At 32.2% G+C, this 18,985-nt stretch overlaps 1 protein-coding gene and 1 long non-coding RNA gene across 2 annotated transcripts in view; one reads left to right on the top strand and one right to left on the bottom strand.

Annotated features, from left to right (window-relative positions):
- Nucleotides 1-18,985, top strand: part of LOC139517331 (uncharacterized) — a 41,735-nt gene that overhangs the window by 6,525 nt on the left and 16,225 nt on the right. The gene's annotated exons all lie outside the window — the stretch shown is intronic.
- On the bottom strand, nt 5,148-10,085 carry LOC139517330 (uncharacterized). The gene is made up of 3 exons (XR_011663131.1): nt 9,517-10,085; nt 7,161-7,357; nt 5,148-5,468 (listed from the first exon to the last, which is right to left on the bottom strand). It is a non-coding gene; the product is annotated as an uncharacterized lncRNA (long non-coding RNA).

Raw genomic sequence — 18,985 nt, 5'->3', positions numbered from 1 at the left:
TCTTTCAACATAATATAAGTATATTTGCACATCATATAAGGATCTTTCAACATAATATAAGTATATTTTCACATCACATAAGAATGTTTACACATCATATAAGTACATTTGCACATCATATAAGTATATTTGCACATCATATAAGTATATATGCGCATCATATAAGTATGTTTGCACATCATATAATGATGTTTGCACATCATATAAGGATATTTGCACATCATATGATGACAAGTGCACATCATATAAAGGTAAATGCACATCATATAAAGGTAAATGCACATCATATAAAGGTAAATGCACAACATATAATTAATAATGGTCATAATAAGACAGTGTTGGCGTTCCATAAAGACATGCATGATCGCATGTCACTATTGACAGGGAAATATTTTATGATCAATGAAGATTTTTAATGAAAAGGATCAATTTGAACATCGATTGCAATCAAACGTAAACGGCGAGTAGAACTGTGTCTAGTAAGTTCTGATAATAACAAACTGCAAACAAACCTTATGCCTTGTTTTGGCATGTCAGTAAACAACGGACATTTCTCATTTAGCCAGTTTGCATTTCCACAGTGTACAAGCGGACAGTGACACAAAACGGAAGTTGCTGATCTGTCCGACGGCGATCGGCTCGTTGTTTTTCAAAAAAATATAGAATATCAACACAAAGTGTCCCATAATGGATTGTTCAGCAGCTCAAGGTAAGTGAATAACTACAATGATGTATTTTTGACCATTTAAAGCTTATTTTATGCTTTTAGCATCAACCGTCTTTTTAAAATAACTCCTGATCATGAAGAGGGGTCAAAATTTTGCGATTTTTCGAGTCATAAATCTTAACAAAACTCCGAAAATTCAAACATTTTCAAGATTTTTAATCGATACATAGTTGAATAATCATATTCCGCATACACACACAAAAGTTTGGTTCATTTTTTTTTTATTATATTGTCACAATTGAATCTTTTCTATTCAAAGTGTACTGTCCGCCTCGTTGCCACCGTATGTTTTCATACTGTCCGATTCGTTGGTCATATTCATGATCGATATCTTAAGCAAAAGTAAGATTGAAACATGCAATTTATCCACATTTAAACTTTATTCAACACAGATACTGTCTATGATTATATATGGAAAATATTTATAGATTATATATTCAGCTTGGATCTCGTGTCAATTAAAGGGGGACATTGGTCACTCTTCCAGAACCTTTAATCATGTCTGCTGCTCGTATTCATCGTTTGCGGACCTTGTTGTTAGATTCTAACTAGGGTTCCCAACCCCGGACCCCCGACCGCCTGGATCCGCAACTGCCTAAGCGATTACAAATACATGTATTAAGTAACGTGAATGTATTCATATTAATTTATTTAATCGATGATTTGTACATATAAGAATTGAATAATAACTCATACAGAATAAATGCAAGTTATGATAAAAAATTTAACAAGAAAGGCTTCACCGCATACTTCATGTTAAATGTGTGTATATAAGTATTCTTACCTCTACTAAGGCAATAGGAAAACAAACTCATGGACCATTCAAGTACACCGTAACTTTTCAATTGATTCTTTTTGACTTGAATTCCAAGCCATGAGATTTGTTTGATTATTGGTGAAATAAGACGCAAACTGGGTGTAAGAAACTATTGTTTTGATTTTCTGTGTCAAACGTTTATAAATATAAAAAAGAAGATTTGGTGTAATTGCCAATGAGACAACTCTAAACAAGAGAACAAATTAAATGACACAGAAATGAACAACTATAGGTCACCGTACGGCCTTCAACAATGAGCAAAGCCCATACATACCGCATAGTCAGCTATAAAAGGCCTAGAAATAACTTTTGTTGCATGGTTGTATTTTTCATGAAAAGTTATTACCCCTATTTATGTTTTTGAGTGATAAAAATAACAATGTTCCACATGAATGTATGAATAAATATACCATAAAAATCACCTACGTGCCCCATTTTCCTAAAACAAACTAGAGAAACGTATATTAAATTTTCATGTGCATGCATTAACAATGCTTTTTATATGTAATAATCAGTAACATTTTATAAATGTTGATATTTCCTAGGAAATCGGTCATGAATGTGGATAAATTGCATGTTTCAATCTTACTTTTGCTTAAGATATCGATCATGAATATGACCAACGAATCGGACAGTATGAAAACATACGGTGGCAACGAGGCGGACAGTACACTTTGAATAGAAAAGATTCAATTGTGACAATATAATAAAAAAAAATGAACCAAACTTTTGTGTGTGTATGCGGAATATGATTATTCAACTATGTATCGATTAAAAATCTTGAAAATGTTTGAATTTTCGGAGTTTTGTTAAGATTTATGACTCGAAAAATCGCAAAATTTTGACCCCTCTTCATGATCAGGAGTTATTTTATAAAGACGGTTGATGCTAAAAGCATAAAATAAGCTTTAAATGGTCAAAAATACATCATTGTAGTTATTCACTTACCTTGAGCTGCTGAACAATCCATTATGGGACACTTTGTGTTGATATTCTATATTTTTTTGAAAAACGACGAGCCGATCGCCGTCGGACAGATCAGCAACTTCCGTTTTGTGTCACTGTCCGCTTGTACACTGTGATTTCACAATCAAACTAATTTTAAGTAGTTTATTGTAATTACACTCTTTTATAAATCATTTGATTATATTTGGGGTAACATGGACCCTGGTCCAAGCGCTTTATCTGTTTATCCAAACTTGTCGTTGAACAACATGCTCCACATTATGGGATCCCCTTTGAGATTTTTTTAAGGCTTCGGGCCTTCTTTGAGGGACCAGGCTCCAAAGCTCCAATGATAGGACTCCTATGAATATCCGTCGTCAGGGATACGGGCTAAAGATATTGGGTTCCTAAGTAAATATGGCACACATGGTTTTTTTTTTTTATCCAAGTTTAAATGTTAAAAATTTTTAAACGTCATAATTTATCATAATTCATTATATAAAAGGTGGATGTCTAACTAATATTCAAGGACAATCAATAAATATCATGAACCATAGAAAAACAAGAATGTGTCCTAAGTACACGGACGCCTCACTCGCACTATCATTTTCCATGTTCAATGGACCGTGAAATTGGGTAAAAAATCTAATTTGGCATTAAATTTAGAAAGATTATACCATATAGGGAACATGTGTACTAAGTTTCAAGTTGATTGGACTTCAGCTTCACCAAAAACTACCTTGACCAAAAACTTTAACCTGAAGTTGTGCGAACGGGCGCACGGACGGACGGACGAACGGAGGCACAGACCAGAAAACATAATGCCCCTCTACTATCGTAGTTGGGGCATACACATTCGTTTGTTAATCAAAATCAAACGCTTTGGAGGAGAAATGTGTGTAGGTGTGCATCGGTTGGTGAGTCACCCTTACTACGACACAGTTACTGTTTTATAAGATAATAGTTCACATCACTTTTGTCACTTCCAATATTTGTTTCGTCTGCAAAGCTGAGTCTTCTCTTGAGGTTACCCTTTCTTTAATCTACAACTTCCCCTAAACCACATCTTGTACAGGACAGGATATTTTATAATGTAGTTTTTTGGGGGAAGCACATCTCTAATTCTAAACTATATATTAATTGACCACTCATCAGAAGCACTCTTAATTTGCACATTTTCTTTTACGGGAACCGAAGAGGGAAAAGTTGTGCACCTTCAATTTTCCAGACCAGAACACGGTTTACCAAAGTGGTTCCGAGGGTACAAATCTATTATCCGCACCCCCTATAACAATTAAACATGAGTTAGTAGATATATCCGTTAAGAAAATAGTTGTGCACCGTTTTTTTTTTATTTATATCTCATTATTTTGACTGTCTTAGTTTCCCGGACGAAAACATAAATTTTCAACGTGGTTCATCTGAGATTGTGCGTTTGTGGGGATTGGCGAAGAGAGTTTACATCTGAAGCTTTTGATAGATCAATTACCAGATAAACTATTCCAATAAGCACATTTTATTTTACAGTAAATGACACTGATAAACAGCAACACTTCAATTTTTGCCACATTGATTTTTTGAGTTTTCAAAATTTAAACAGATATTTTTGTAGATGAAGATGTTGTTCAATAATAAAAACATAAGATTTGCCATTTTCTCTCATTAAAATGTACTTGCAATTCGATAAATCCAAGAAAAAGCTATTTAAAAGAAGTTGATCGGCACTGATTTTCAAATTTTACAGAGGCACGTCTATTGATACGAACCTTTGTTGAAAATTTTATAAACATCTAACAAATATTGTAAACCTAAATGTGCTTATACAATGTAATTTTGTTTAGAACTTACATTTTTAAGGAATACAAATGCTATATATAAACTCGTCCAAGACATTGCTGATATAAATCTTTGATATAAATTTCATAAATATCTGTGAAGAATTGCACACCTGTGAGAGCATATATTTATGAACACAATATACATATTGAGGAGGGCATACTAATAAATAAACACTGGACACTTTTAATTTGCAAAACACTCATTTGCAAATCCGCCGCCGCCTCAAACAATAGCTACAATATCATGTATATAACCAAAATGTGCGGAATTACATGGGATTCAATAATTTCATTGGTTATATATAGTTTCTTTCATATTTATTTTGCAATTTGAATTATAAAAACATGGGATTTTCAATATCCCATGGGACAAGGCAAAATCCCATGGGATTGACCATTATCCCATGGGATTTTGGTTAAATCCCATGGGATTTTTTTTGGTCCCATGGGATAATTGTAGTCCCATGGGATATTTGTTGTCCCATGGGACAAAAAAAATCCCATGGGATTTTTATTATCCCATGGGATTTTTAATATCCCATGGGACAAATTAAAATCCTATGGGATTCTAATTGTAAATATATAGATATAAATATACAGTAATGTGTATGTTACAATGTATTCTATTTGGTAGTAAATTATTATAATATGAATCTTTTTAATTGAATATCTTTTTTTCTTGGGAAATGTTAATTTAGCATATTGTTCTATAACTGTTAATAACTAAACTTTTAAACAACAAAGCAGATAATGTAAGTATCAATGTATGTTTATTCGTGAATTACAGAATACTTTCTTGAAACACAATTATTTACCATTTGAAATCAATAAAACCTCTATTGTTAGGCTTAACATTCTTGTAGCTATTTAAGTAAATCTATTTTATTCACAATATCCCTCAACACAAAACATTAATAGTTTCTTATCATCCAGCATTGTTTGATGGTATAGTCCACTTTTTGGTCATTCAGCACAGAACTTTGACATTATTGTGGTTTCAATATTTTTTTGTATTTTAAAGAACTTCAAATCATTGACTGAGTGATGAAAATAATAACTGATCCAACTTTTGTCTTTGAATTTATTCTGGTCTTGTTTCTTTGTTTTCTCCATTTATTCTAGGTGGTGAATTTCAATCCTTCTGAAAAAGAACCAATAAAATCTAAAGTAATGTATTATACAAAATTGTTTGCATACATGTAGCAATAAAATGATTTTCAATAAAAATAGCTATGTGGTATGGATTTTACTGATTGTTAAAGGTTGTCCAGTGTCATCAGTTGCTAACAGCCTACATCCTTTGGTCTCTGATGGAGGGTTGTCAAATTAGCAATATACCACATCTTCCTATTCTAATACCATATAACAATCAATTAATGTGTTCTTCTTTATAACATTTGGGTATTTTCCCAAGTTATATACATAATATATATACTGTAAATTCAGAATTAAGGTGGTACCCAACACTTTCACTAAAATTAATTTGGCTCGTTTAATTTTCATAAAATTTTGTCAAAGTATTTACTTTTACCCTTTAACAAAAATATAAAAATTTCAAAAATTTTGAACCAACCGTTTTGTCAGAAAAATTACTGATTATATAGCAGTTTGACAAACACCAATTTTGAGCATTGAGAAGCTTAATATTCCTTTTACAACACAACGTAATTAAAACGTTTAGCTGACTTTACAGAGTTATCTCCCTGTAGTGTTAGGTACCACCTTAATGCGAGTTTTTTTTTATTGCGAAAAATGCAACGGAGTTGTAAACGCAATAATTTAAACTCGCATTATGAAATATTTTATATGGATTAAACAGGATTTTTCTCAAAATCGTAAAATTTAAAATCGCATTTAAGTCTAAAATGACAGAATCGCAATAATAAATGCACGCAATAATTTATGAATTTACAGTATAAAGATCAATGTTAAAACTTTAGACAACTATAATAACATTCGTTATTCACAAGAATTTGCAATATATTATACAAAATGCAGACAACAGAAACAATATTTCTTTAAGCTTTTGAAGTTTTGACAGATTTCAATTTGTGTTTTATTTCAATGAAAAAATACCTTGAACTCTTTGAACATATTGGAAATTATAGCATTGATACAAAAAAATTATGTATGTTTCATCCTTATTTTTTGTGTCGTTGGCTTGCTGTCTCATTTTAATATACATTTATACATACATTAATAATCTTCTTCTTTATTAAAAGTAAAAATGGGATATTTTTGATTTTGATATCCCAAAACATTATAGTTCTATCAAATAACTTATTACCAAAAACACCAATGTGTTTGATATTAATTTTAAGACATGTACATGTATAAATGTTCCAGACCATATCAGTATTTGGATCTTACATTTACGGTCCAGAATTTACAGTCCCACCATATGTGTACAGTCAGACCATTTAAGTATACTTGTACTGTCTGGTACCAGCTCGACTAAACCTGTGTTTTTATTTTAATTGCAATTAAACTATTTGTATTAATCTATTAAAGATTTCAGTTATGTTGATCTGTACTGTACATTTGTTTCTAATAAACTTGACCAACTTCTTAAAATTGGGCAGACTGTATGCGTACAGTCCACATACTTGTGTATGTTCTGGAACATAAACATGATTAGCAAGCATTTGGCAGGATGTCATGCTAAAATCTCATTAATATTAGTACTAAATTTTGAGTATATACATGTAAATCCACAAGTTACTTACTGAAATTCATGGCGAACACTCACCAAAATCTTAAAGAGGATACAATTTAGAGGAAAGACTGGACAGATGAATGCACTAACACTATCAAAACAGAGCATAAAACTTACCTAAAAACAAGATGTTTTACATTTATCCAGGAGCAGGATAATTGAAGTTGTTTTTTTCTTTCTCTGCCGTCCATCATATAACCTTTGAATTCATTCATGCAAATTATGAAAATCTGCAAAGGTAAGACCTTGAACCTCAGCTTATCCACATTTTGAATTTTGAACTGCATACTTGTCCTTTTCATCTTGCTGACAACCTAAACATAAAAAAATGATAAAAACATAATTCTAGATTGACTTTGTTTTTATTTTTGTTGGTACAAACAATTTTCTCAACTTTAAAACGAAAACATCATCACCAAAAAGGAGGTCATACTAACCTCCGAAATATTTAAACAAACCGAAATTATTACTTGATTGAAGATCTTGTCTTAAATTACATGAATTAATGGCATAGATACTCTTATTTTTGAAAACTTGATGTCTATTGCATACTTATATTCCTTTGTACGAGGGTATGCATATTTAGATGGACTCCATGGACTTTAATGTTAAATAAGCATGATTAATTTAACAGTTTTTCAGCTCTATCATCTATGTGTACTTTTTGAGAGAATCTTGCAATACTGTATATTCTGATATTCAGAACTTATTGTGAGGTTTTTATTAATACAACTGAAAGCTGTATCTCATTTTCATTTCTGATACATATTTATGTGCTGAAGACCAGTGCCGAAATTTTCTCACTGCATTGAAGACCCATAGGTGACCTTCGGCAGTTGTCTGCTCTTTGATTGGGTTGTTGTCTCTTTGTCAAATTCCCAGTTTCCACTTCGCATTTTATAACATGCATGCTGATTTTTCTTAAATTACAATATTTAATCATGCAATTTTGTCCATTATTGAAAATACAGTAAGCAAAAATAAATGCACAAAAAATTTAACATTGTTATATATGTAAAAGGCTTTTTTTTAAATTCAAAACAGTTGCCTACACTGTCAACATGACTGTTAATTTCCTAATTTGATTTCATATTTTTAAAGCCTTTATAGCTAGCTAGATGGTATGCCGGGGCGGATCCCGCCATTTTAAAAAGCGGGGGTTCCCAACCCAAGACAAAGGGGATGGTCCTATATTCATTTGATTTATTTTATTGTCTCATAGTCATACAAGAATATATATGGTTTGAGGGTTGGGATCAGGGATCTGGAATTTTTTTAACCTAACCACTGGGGATCTCAACCATTTGAAAGTTTCTCAAACATGTGGGGGTGGGGGTGACCCCCATGGACTCTCCCTATATTTCATTTGATTTGTTTTATTGTTCTATACAAGAATATATATATATGGTTTAGGGGTGGGGATCTTGACCGTTTACAAGTTTTCAAACTAGAGGGTGGGACTTCCCTTTTATTTTATTTCATTAATTTTTTTGTCCCGACAAGAATATATATGGTTTAGGGGCGGGGATCTGGATCATTCACAAGTAATAGCACATTCTCAAATTGAACAGGGTGGGGAAACCCCAAAGACCTCCTTTTTATTTCATTTCATTTGTTTTATAGTCCCATTCAAGAATATATATGGTTTAGGGGTGGGGATCTGGACCATTTACAAGATAATAGCATATTCTCAAATTGAAGGGGGTGTGGATTACCTCCCATGGAATCACCCTCCCTTCTTTCTTCCCCCTAAAATACCTTTTAATAGGTCCTAATGCAAAGATAGTTTACATTATTTTCCCTTGATTTACACTTTAGAATATACACTATACAGGTGTAATTTTTTTTTAAAAGATAATACAAATGAAGATCAGGCCCGTAGCCAGGAATTTCCAAAGGGGGGTTCGTTTGACTCACAAACTCGACTTTAACAGTCACAATTCGAACAGAACATTGACTTTAACAGTGCTTATTTGTTTTCAAGGGGGGGGTTCGGACGAACCCCCCTGGCTACGGGTATGAAGACCACAGTGGTGGATCAAGAATTTTTCATAAGTGGGGGCCCACCGACCGCCTAAGAGGGGCCTGCTCCTGCAATGCCTCAGTGATTCCATATATAATCAACCAATTTTTTTTCCCAAAAAGGGGGCCCTTACTCCTGATCCCCCCCTTTTTTTCCCTCATTTCAATCACCCTGATATAAATTTATTTTTATCACTTACAATAGGAATGGTTTGAATTGCCCAATAATTCTTATATACCCTTAATATCAACATATTTCATTTTTGATAAATGAAAGGCAAAAGATTTCTATGGTAGAAATGGATAGTGGGAAGCGAGGTGGGAAGCTTTCAGATTCACACCATGCCGGTGGCTGTGTTCAAAGTGCTGGGTTTTTATGACCCTCGTTGTTTGTGGACTAACTATCTAGACCAGTGGTGGATAATAGTGTGCGTGCATTAATCTTCTATACCTTCTTAATCACTATATTCAAATACTGACGGCAAGTGTTGTAATGTATCAATGTCTTATTTGAAATTCCGTGCGTGCTATTTCTTTACACGTGGGATCGAGAGTGCAGGGGAAGGAAACTTGTCAATTATGTTTATTTCTAAGCCAAAATAAAATGAGCCGCCGTAAAATTAACCTTTGGTAATCCTCAAATTGGTGCAAGAGGCTTTACAGGCTGACTACTAATACATGTCTCAATCTCAAAATAACTCGGCAGCGTCAAATAACAGTGCATGTAAGGCTCGTCTCGGAGGGGTGTCTTTTTTTCTGTCTTCTTTTTTTTAGTTATATTTTTAATAACTTACACTTTTTTCCATTATTCTCTTTCTTTCACTATTCTTTATTCCTTTTTTTTCTTTGTCCTTTGTTCTCTATTCTGTTAATTCACATCCATACCCTCTTATGTGGACTTACGGTAGTTTATTTTTTAGTTCTGACAGAGATGTTAGATGTAATATATATGTCTCTGGTTCTGGTATTACCAAGGATTTGTATAGTTAGAACTATACAAATCCTTGGTATTACCAAGTCAATTTCTTTTTCATGCAGTGTCATGAAATATAATGGTTTTATGCATATCAGCCAAGATTGTGCGTAACATTTTAATAAACAATTCATCACTATATACACGTTATTTGAATTTTATTAAAATCGAGGTAGAACATGAATTTGGCAGCTGTAGTGCCCTTAAACAGGTAAAGTTCAATTAAAAAATTCTGATCTACTAGATTCAACACCAAATTACTAGTCTTCTTTGCTGTATATCGATAAATGTGATTGTATATTGACGTCGCGTACGGTGTTGGTGATAATACGGGTTTTGCTTTCCAGTTCGTCTTTATTGCATTTGTTATAAGTTTCAGAATTGATAACTATATAAATGTATATATCAAAATGTGCGTAATTAAAAGCAGAAATGGAATATGCCTTAAAATCAATACTTTTATTCATTTTGTTACTCGAATGATCCCTAATAACACTGATTTTGAGCGTGTAGACAAGTAACACCGCGATATATGATCAGCGTTGCTTTGAAGTTATTCTTGTCATTTTTTAAACTTATTAAGAAAAAATTGTACTCCTAGCAAGAGTAGTCTTTGGTGTTAATGGTGTATGTTTTATTTATGACGTAATCGTTAACTGGACGCGTCTGACCAGGACGAAAAGTTCACTTTGTTGTGTGGTCAAGCCGAAAATAGAAAAAAAATATGGATATGGGTGAAGTTAAGAGTGATTTTAAAAGGCAATTCAAATAGATTATTCCAAAAATGATATATCTTTTTATTCCGTATATAATAAGGAAAAAAAATAAAAAAATTTGTTACAACATTTCAAAAGATCGTGGCAGAATTAACGATTTTTTGAAATTTGTATTTCTGTCACAAAACCCAAATCTCGCATATTTTTTTGAGCTCTTCAAAATTCGACCGAAAGCTGCAGATCCAAACCACAATATACATATCCACCCTTCCTGTGTCAAAATTATACAACAAATATACAACTTTCTATGTCTTCAATTAGTAAGTATTGTTAAAATTATGTCTTATATTGTTCATTTTATTAAATCCGTTGAAATGTCACACTCGCCGTTTTCTGACGTTTTGGCGTAATTGTAAAGTGTCTTATGAAAAGTAATAGGCAGTTGCAGTCTTTTCTACGATGTGAAATTTTAGTCAAACGTGAAAACTTTTTTTTGAAGTGTATGAAAAAAAAATTGTGTCGAAGTTTTAAGAGAAAATATTGAAAAAAAAATAAACACGATCTTTTTGTTTTTGTCTAGTCAAAATGTCACAAAACGCCGTTTTTTACATTTTTGTTACAAGTATGATAAGTCATATTATACAGTTTTGGAGGAGGGAAATTGGAAATTATAATAGCACAAAAAAATACTATATAACATTAAAATCTACTGTTCAGGGATTTTTTTGAACCCATTTTCGATCAAATGTCGGAAGTATTAACGACACAGTGAGCGACTACTTTTGTCTAGTCATAATGTCACACCATGCTTTTTAACTTGTTTTGACGTTACGTTCTGTACAACTTGACATGTAGTGCCTAACGTCGCAAATTACGGAAGCCTTTACGTGCCATGCTAATTAACTTTTTCCAATTTGATATAAAGAATTATGAATTTGATATAACAGATTATGAATTTGATATAGCAGATTATGAATTTGATATAACAGATTATGAATTTGATATAACGAATTATCAATTTGATATAACAGATTATCTATTTGGTATAACAAATTATCAATTTAATATAACAAATTATCAATTAGAAATAACAAATGGTCAATTTGATTAACAAATTGTAAATTTATCTACCAATAGTATGATTTAATTATAATAATGAGATTGATTGAAACATTGCGTAACCCAAATTGGCGCATTTTTTTTTTGTGTATTGATTCATTGTTTTATCTGACGTCCAGCGACAAATATGTCATTGAATGCTTATTCAAAATTTTATTAATAGGTTTAATGTTTCTGACCCTTTTATCTTTTATTTGAGACAGTTTGGGGACCAGTTTGAACGTTCTCTATTCATATCATGGGACCTGGTGTCTTAGAACGAACGATTATAATAGAAAAAGGATCAATTTATATTGCACATAAGAAAATCAATCCAATCAATCCAAAAGAATGAATAGTATGTTTCTAGGGACATAGGAACATGCAAGGATAAAAATGCTTCCCTTTCCTCAAAATCCTGGCATGCTTCTTTACCAATTTCGATGGGCACATACAAGGATTAATGAACTTTTCTTTATATATTTGTTTCAATATTTATTTTGTTTGCATACTTTTTTATTAAAAACAAAGACCCATGCGCGAGATCTAGTAGAGAAAACCCATGCGCAATCAGTGCAAAAGGGATCTGATATATCAAATTTATAAATTTTTATTTCAAATTATCATAATTTGTTATATCAAATTGATAATCTGTTATATTAAAATTTATTTGTTGTATCAAATTGAAAAAAAGTAAATTTGCAAGGCCCTCAAAGACGTCTGTAGCAAATATCTTATCATGCAAAACCATAACTTTTTTATATATTTTTTTTTTGATACAATATCTTAACAGATTTCTAGAATCTAATTAAAATTAATATCTGTATCTGTTTCTGCGGAGGACATTTTAGCGCATTGGTAGGACATTTCAGAGAAAACAAATTAACGTTTTAGCGGCAAAGTAAAGCCCATTTTAGCCCAAGATTTTTAACCAATTCGAGCGAAAATGGAAATTATCAATGCCCATTTTAGAGCAATGCTTTAACCCTTTTTATGAATAATGATTAATGATCAATATTTTTTTTAAATAGAAGCAAGACAGCACAATTTAAAAAATATCATGTCTGAACCAAAGTGAACATATATATTTACATACAACTTTAATATAAAGCCAGCGTAAATTAATGCTCATGGTTTTAGTATTATTCAACTAGGAAAGTTTTCGCTAAAATTGGCTACCGAAAATACAGCTGAACGGATTAATCCTGCGCTAAAATGGGCTCTAATATCTGCGCTAAAATGTCCCCTAGTGTTTAAAATTGTTCGCTATATTTATCTGCGCGGCAGCGCCCGATGATAGTTGAGATTAAATTTTCTTTTGTTTATGTAATTGGCAAATTTGATTAAATTAACTTTATTGTGGTTAATTTTGAATTTGATTTGAACGGTTGATTCTTTTAACATTTAATACAGGCGATGAAACAAACGGTTCAACTGATAAATTTTTTATTCTGAAATTTTCAAAAGCAGATAAAAGAATAAGCCCTTGACACCATTCGCGAGTATGATGGTCTTTTTAAACAATGAAAGTCCGTCGGAAGGGGGCGATAAATGATTGACCCGTGTTAAGAGAGAGCAATAACTCTTGCACGTAAAAGATATAGATTTCGAAAAGAACAGGCTAAGGCTACAAGGAAGCACTCGCACCCTCAAAGTGGAAACGGATTAATATAAGTTGTAATAACTTGTTTCCCAATACACTATAAATAAATATGTTTAAACTAAAAGAAAAAGCAGCAGAAAAGACAGTGGTTTAAACTTTTTTTTAAATATCCTCTTTCAATTAAAAGAAAAGAAAGAGAAGATATCTTTGCTCCAAGGGGATACTAATGTAAATGAATATTATTTTTCTGTTTTAATTTAACTGTACTTAAAAAAATATATGTGCCACTTTTGCATTTCGGTTCTATACGTAGCAAGTCAAGCAAACCGCTCATATAAATTACGGAGTGTCTATTCGTCCGGCTAGCCGGACGAATAGTTAAAAATCTCTATTCGTCCGGCCATCCGTCTGCGGATGCGCAAATCTTGGATATCAATAAAAGTGTCATGTGACGCGGAAAGTGTCCCGGATGAGGTGTCGGATAACAAACGCGGTGTCGGATAACACACGCGCGTATGCAATGGACGTTTTGAGAATTGGAGATCGTGATTTATATTTAAAGATGTCAGTCATAGAGAAAACCTGAGAGAATGTGATTGCTTTAAACAAATGTCTATAGGAATGATTCCAGAACAATCGCGTGTACATGTTAACTGTGAGGAATAAGCCTGAAATCAAAGTGAAATTGATGATTTAACCCAATTTACCTTATCATGCTTATGGAGACAAAACGCATTCGGAAAAAAATTACTATATCAAACTTACTTGGATTCATTATTTTCAAGTTATACTACAACGGAGATATATGAACATACTGATATGCCTTGACTGGGAATAAGACTCCAGGGTTGGGGTACCCCCCTTTTTTGTTGTTGTATCTAATACACATTTTTTTCTGAAACAATTTTACCGAAAACACAACCCTACTTTTGGGGACAGGTTACATGTACCTACCCTTTTCTCTAATTTCCTTTGAATTAAAAATCGCCGAACAATTTAAATGAAGAATCGTGCATAATCATATGGGGACCTTACTTTAACCAAACTTCACAGAAACAATAAATTCAGGATCTTTTGGAATCATAGATAAAGCCAATAATGATTATCCCGACTATTTACCTTACATGAAATTCATAGGCATAACTACAAAAGAGAGAATAATTCCCCCCTCCTACCCAAATTCCTTTAGAATATAAGAATAAAAAAATCTGAATCAATTTTTGTATAGTTTTTTTTTTTTTTTTATTAGAATGAGTTCTTTTTCATCAAACGATGTTAGACAATATAATCATTTTAAAACAACTCGTGCTTTATTTAAAACCTTCAAAGCAGTATGCTATATCTTCATCATTATATTTTTGGCCGGACAAATAGCGAAAAACCGTAAAAATGCTATTTGTCCGGCTTGCCGGATGAATAGACATTTTTGACTATTTGTCCGGCTAGCCGGACGAATAGCCACTGCCTATAAATTATGCTGTATGATTGAGCTGCACGAAATGAAAAAAGTACGACGTTATTTATACAATGCATGAAAAATAACGTCAAACAAACGTTACCAAAACTAACACCAACACCGTACGCGACGTCATTGTCAATACCTCAACATCGAGAATACGTCATGTGAGGTGTTGGTCGCTATGTTTGATACGGGGTCACCGGTTGCGGCTTCGAGACAGAGAAAAAAAATCCAGGTAAAAAGTGTAGAATTTGAAATTTGAGTTGTAAATTTTCCTAAAAAAGTACTTAATTCCGTTCATCTAGTAAATTTTCCTAAAAAAAGTACTTATTTCCGTTCATCTATTATGGGTATAAACAAAAACTGAACAAGAAAAGTATTAGTAAGACGTTACGCACAATGTTGGTGACGTTTTCTGTTAATATTCTGTATGAGTTTTCTGCCGATTCCCGCCGTGCCCTTTCCTTTGAGGAAAGAAAGCCAGACGGCCATAGTCAATGGTGATTCCGTTATGACGTCGTTGAAACAACGTTAAATTACGGGAAACAATGGACGACGGTTACGTTTGTTATTACCTCCCCTGAAACTGTTGGATATGCCCTAAGGGCATACGATACAGTTACAGGGGAGGTAATGACGTTGCTAACGTAAAATGTTATTTCCGCGACGTCAAACTGTGACATATCGGGGAAAAGATGCATTTTTTGACTGATTTTTATCATTCAAACTGATTTAATTTGAAAACGAGTTCATGGACCCCTATTTTTCAAAACAGCAATTTGTTTCATTTTGCAGAATTTTATAAAACTGTAAATAGAGGATTTTTTTTAAATTTTGATAAACATGCAGCAAAAAATTACGTACTTTCCTCAATTCATGAACATTTGATAAATATGAGTTATTTCTGAATAAAAAATGCATAATTTTTTAGGATACTTATAAAATACAGAAAATACCGATTATTTAACAAAAAACAATTTGTGTTTATCTTTTATAACAAAAAAGTTATGTCTTTCTTTCGAAAAAGAAATTACGGCCACAAATCTGAATTTTGAGCAAATATACAAAATTTCTACCTCATTTTACTCAAAAAGTAGCATATGAAGGTATATTTTTTATTACATATTTGATTTAATCAGGTAAAAAATAGCCTATATGCAAATTTTCACGAACTTGTAAATACAGGATCAAAACTGTATCGTATGCCCTTAAAATGGCCTTAAACAAGAAAAAATATATGAAGGACAAGTGTTATTATGTGTAAAAAACATTTAAAGCTCTACAAAAATTAAGTTTCAGATAGTTTATCGGTTTTTATTCAGTTTTGTCAATCTGTTTATCTAATCCTAACAAGAAAAATCTTGTATTTTTCGTGTAGACGGGTAACATCATAATGTTGTTCTTCGAGTATTCCTTCTTTTTTCGGGTACTTATAGGTATGTAAAATATAATATTGCTACACCATTGGGAAGAGGAGCGTAAGGGCTTTGGGGTGACATGTGTCTAAAACGTAAATAACGCAATTTTTGGACCGAGTAGGCATTGAAAGAAGTCATTTTTGATTGTAGACACCAAGAAAAAATATCACTCCCTTACGGCTTAACAGTTTAGAATGCATTTATAGCGAGAATATTATATTCTCAAATTGACGATAGCGCATATCCTTTTGTAAAACAAGTTTGGAAAATTCTATGAAAGCAAAGAAATCTAATGTAAATGAGCGAATCCCGTGAAAACTTCGACATCATTTCCAAAAACCTAGCCTTAAGTACGCTGTCACACCAACGTTTAAAAAACTTGTTCTATAAAGAAATTATCAACATTGATTTAAAATGTGCAAAACTTTTCATTCAGTCAGAAAATATAACATGCATCCTAGTTTATTACATCTGAACGGCATTTATTCGGACAGTTATCTCATTTATAGCAGTAAACAAAAAAATATTGAGCATAAGAACCTTAAAGGTCGACCGTCACAAACAAATTTAACCAACGTTTTACGTTAGTAATTCCGGTGATGGTTATAGAAAGCAACGAAAAATAATGTGTTTTGCATTTCAGATCGGAGAATAAAGCCAGCATGATAAATTCCAAATAAAAAAGAAAATATTCGATGCTTTAAATAATATTTTTATCGAGTAGTATCGAATATCGATGCATTGAAAGGGTGTCTACCAAAATGTCACAATGAAAGCGTTTTAATTTTTCTTAGAATTATTAAAGACAAGTAGTTACTTATCTTCAAAAAAGAGTAAAAACAACATAAGTGTTTCGAAAAGCATCTCTATAAAGCCAAATTCCTTTGCAAAAGGAACATGTTGATGTATATAAAGTAAATAGAAATAAAAAAATCAACAAAATGAAGCGGTTGCACGGTGGTCTACCAAAATGTCACAGCATCGATAATTTGACGTTTTTGACGTTCACTTGTAATGCGACGTGTATTTGCGTTAGTCTGTTTTTGTAACGTATTTATTTTACTATGAGAATATATATAAAATATGAATTTATAATTTATATTTGATTTCACCTCGTTCAAATGCGTTTCTCTTTTTAATATACCATAATATTTCAATTAAATCTGATTTGAGTACATTTCAATGAGACAGCAACTCAACAACAAATATTTAACATTTTTACACAAATCTTCCAGAGACCAAAGAGGAAATTTAAATAGTTATTTTACTTGAATAATATTCGTATCAATTAGAATATTGATTGTTTTAGAAATTAACGCAAACTTCGGCACAACAGATATGTATCAATTTTGGAGAGTTTTTTTTATATATCTGCAACAAGTGACATTCAAATTACAAAAAAATCATCATAAATGATTCATTCCGAACGTTCCCATATATTTTATTTCACGTTTCTTAATTAACATAAGTACACGCATATGTATCGTCTTACGGTACATACCTAGTAAACATCGGTAAAGTATTTTTGCTCATTATGTTTTAAAAAAAATCAAACATGCAATATTTTACGAGTTGAACGAATGAACAAATTATGTGAGACAACACCAAAGTCTGCCCCCTACTTGCCTGATAATTGTCTCATTATCGATCTAAGTAACTACAAAGGAAACTTACATTATTGGAAAGTCGACTAAATTTATTTGACAAGAAAATATCCGACTAGAGACACATTAATTAAAGAAGAAAATGATACTAGTTTTGAATGTGCAAGGGTACATTTGTATGTGTTGTACTGTTTAACTTTTAGGTAAGGGGAGGGTTTGGCGCCAGCAAACATGTTTATCGCTACATTCTGTATGTGACTGTCCCAAGTTAGGAGCCTGTAAATTCAGTGGCTGTCGTTTGTTGCTGTATATCATTATCCCCGTTTGTAGTTATGTATTTAAATCAGGCCGTTACTTTTCTCGTTTGAATTGTTTTACCTTATTCTATTTCGGGGCCTTTATAGCTTACTGTGCGGTATCAATTTTGCTCATTGTTGAGAGCCGTACTGTTATCTATAATAGTTAAATTTTTTGGTAGAGAATTGTCTTATCGGCAATCATAGCCATACATTTTCTATTATTTAAAGAATTTCAGAGGCCTTGTTTTCCGAGCGATCTAAGAAGTATAGCTATACTGATCACTAGGATGTCAACATCGAGGTTTTAAATTCAATGAATCTTATTTACTGGGAAGTGTCGGTTTCCGGGCGAAGATTGGTTGCTTTATCTGTGCACTGCGGTTTTCTCTGTAAATAAAAAAAATTTTGGACGCAATTCTTTTCTTATTTTCTGTTGGTGTCTTAAATAATAAATATCTTTTATTGTACATGTTATATATATATGCTCTTTGTGGGCCCATTGGATAGAAATACACATATGCTTCTCCTTAAGAAGACTTCTGAAATTGCGTAAATCACCAACACTCAATCAATTAATTTTCGGTTAAAGCGTGGGTCAAGTTCAAAATACTTATTTATAAAAGTGAAATTACAAAAATACTCCGAGGAAATTCAAAAGTTCAAAACTTCATACTAGTCTTCCATTTAACCTTTTCAAAACTCTACAGAACTATATAAAAAAAATAACTCTGAATGTGATACCGCGAACTT

This window comes from Mytilus edulis, chromosome 3 (genome assembly GCF_963676685.1).
Source record: "Mytilus edulis chromosome 3, xbMytEdul2.2, whole genome shotgun sequence".
Taxonomy (NCBI): Eukaryota; Metazoa; Mollusca; class Bivalvia; order Mytilida; family Mytilidae; genus Mytilus; species Mytilus edulis.
This window is presented reverse-complemented; position numbering and strand designations above follow the sequence as displayed.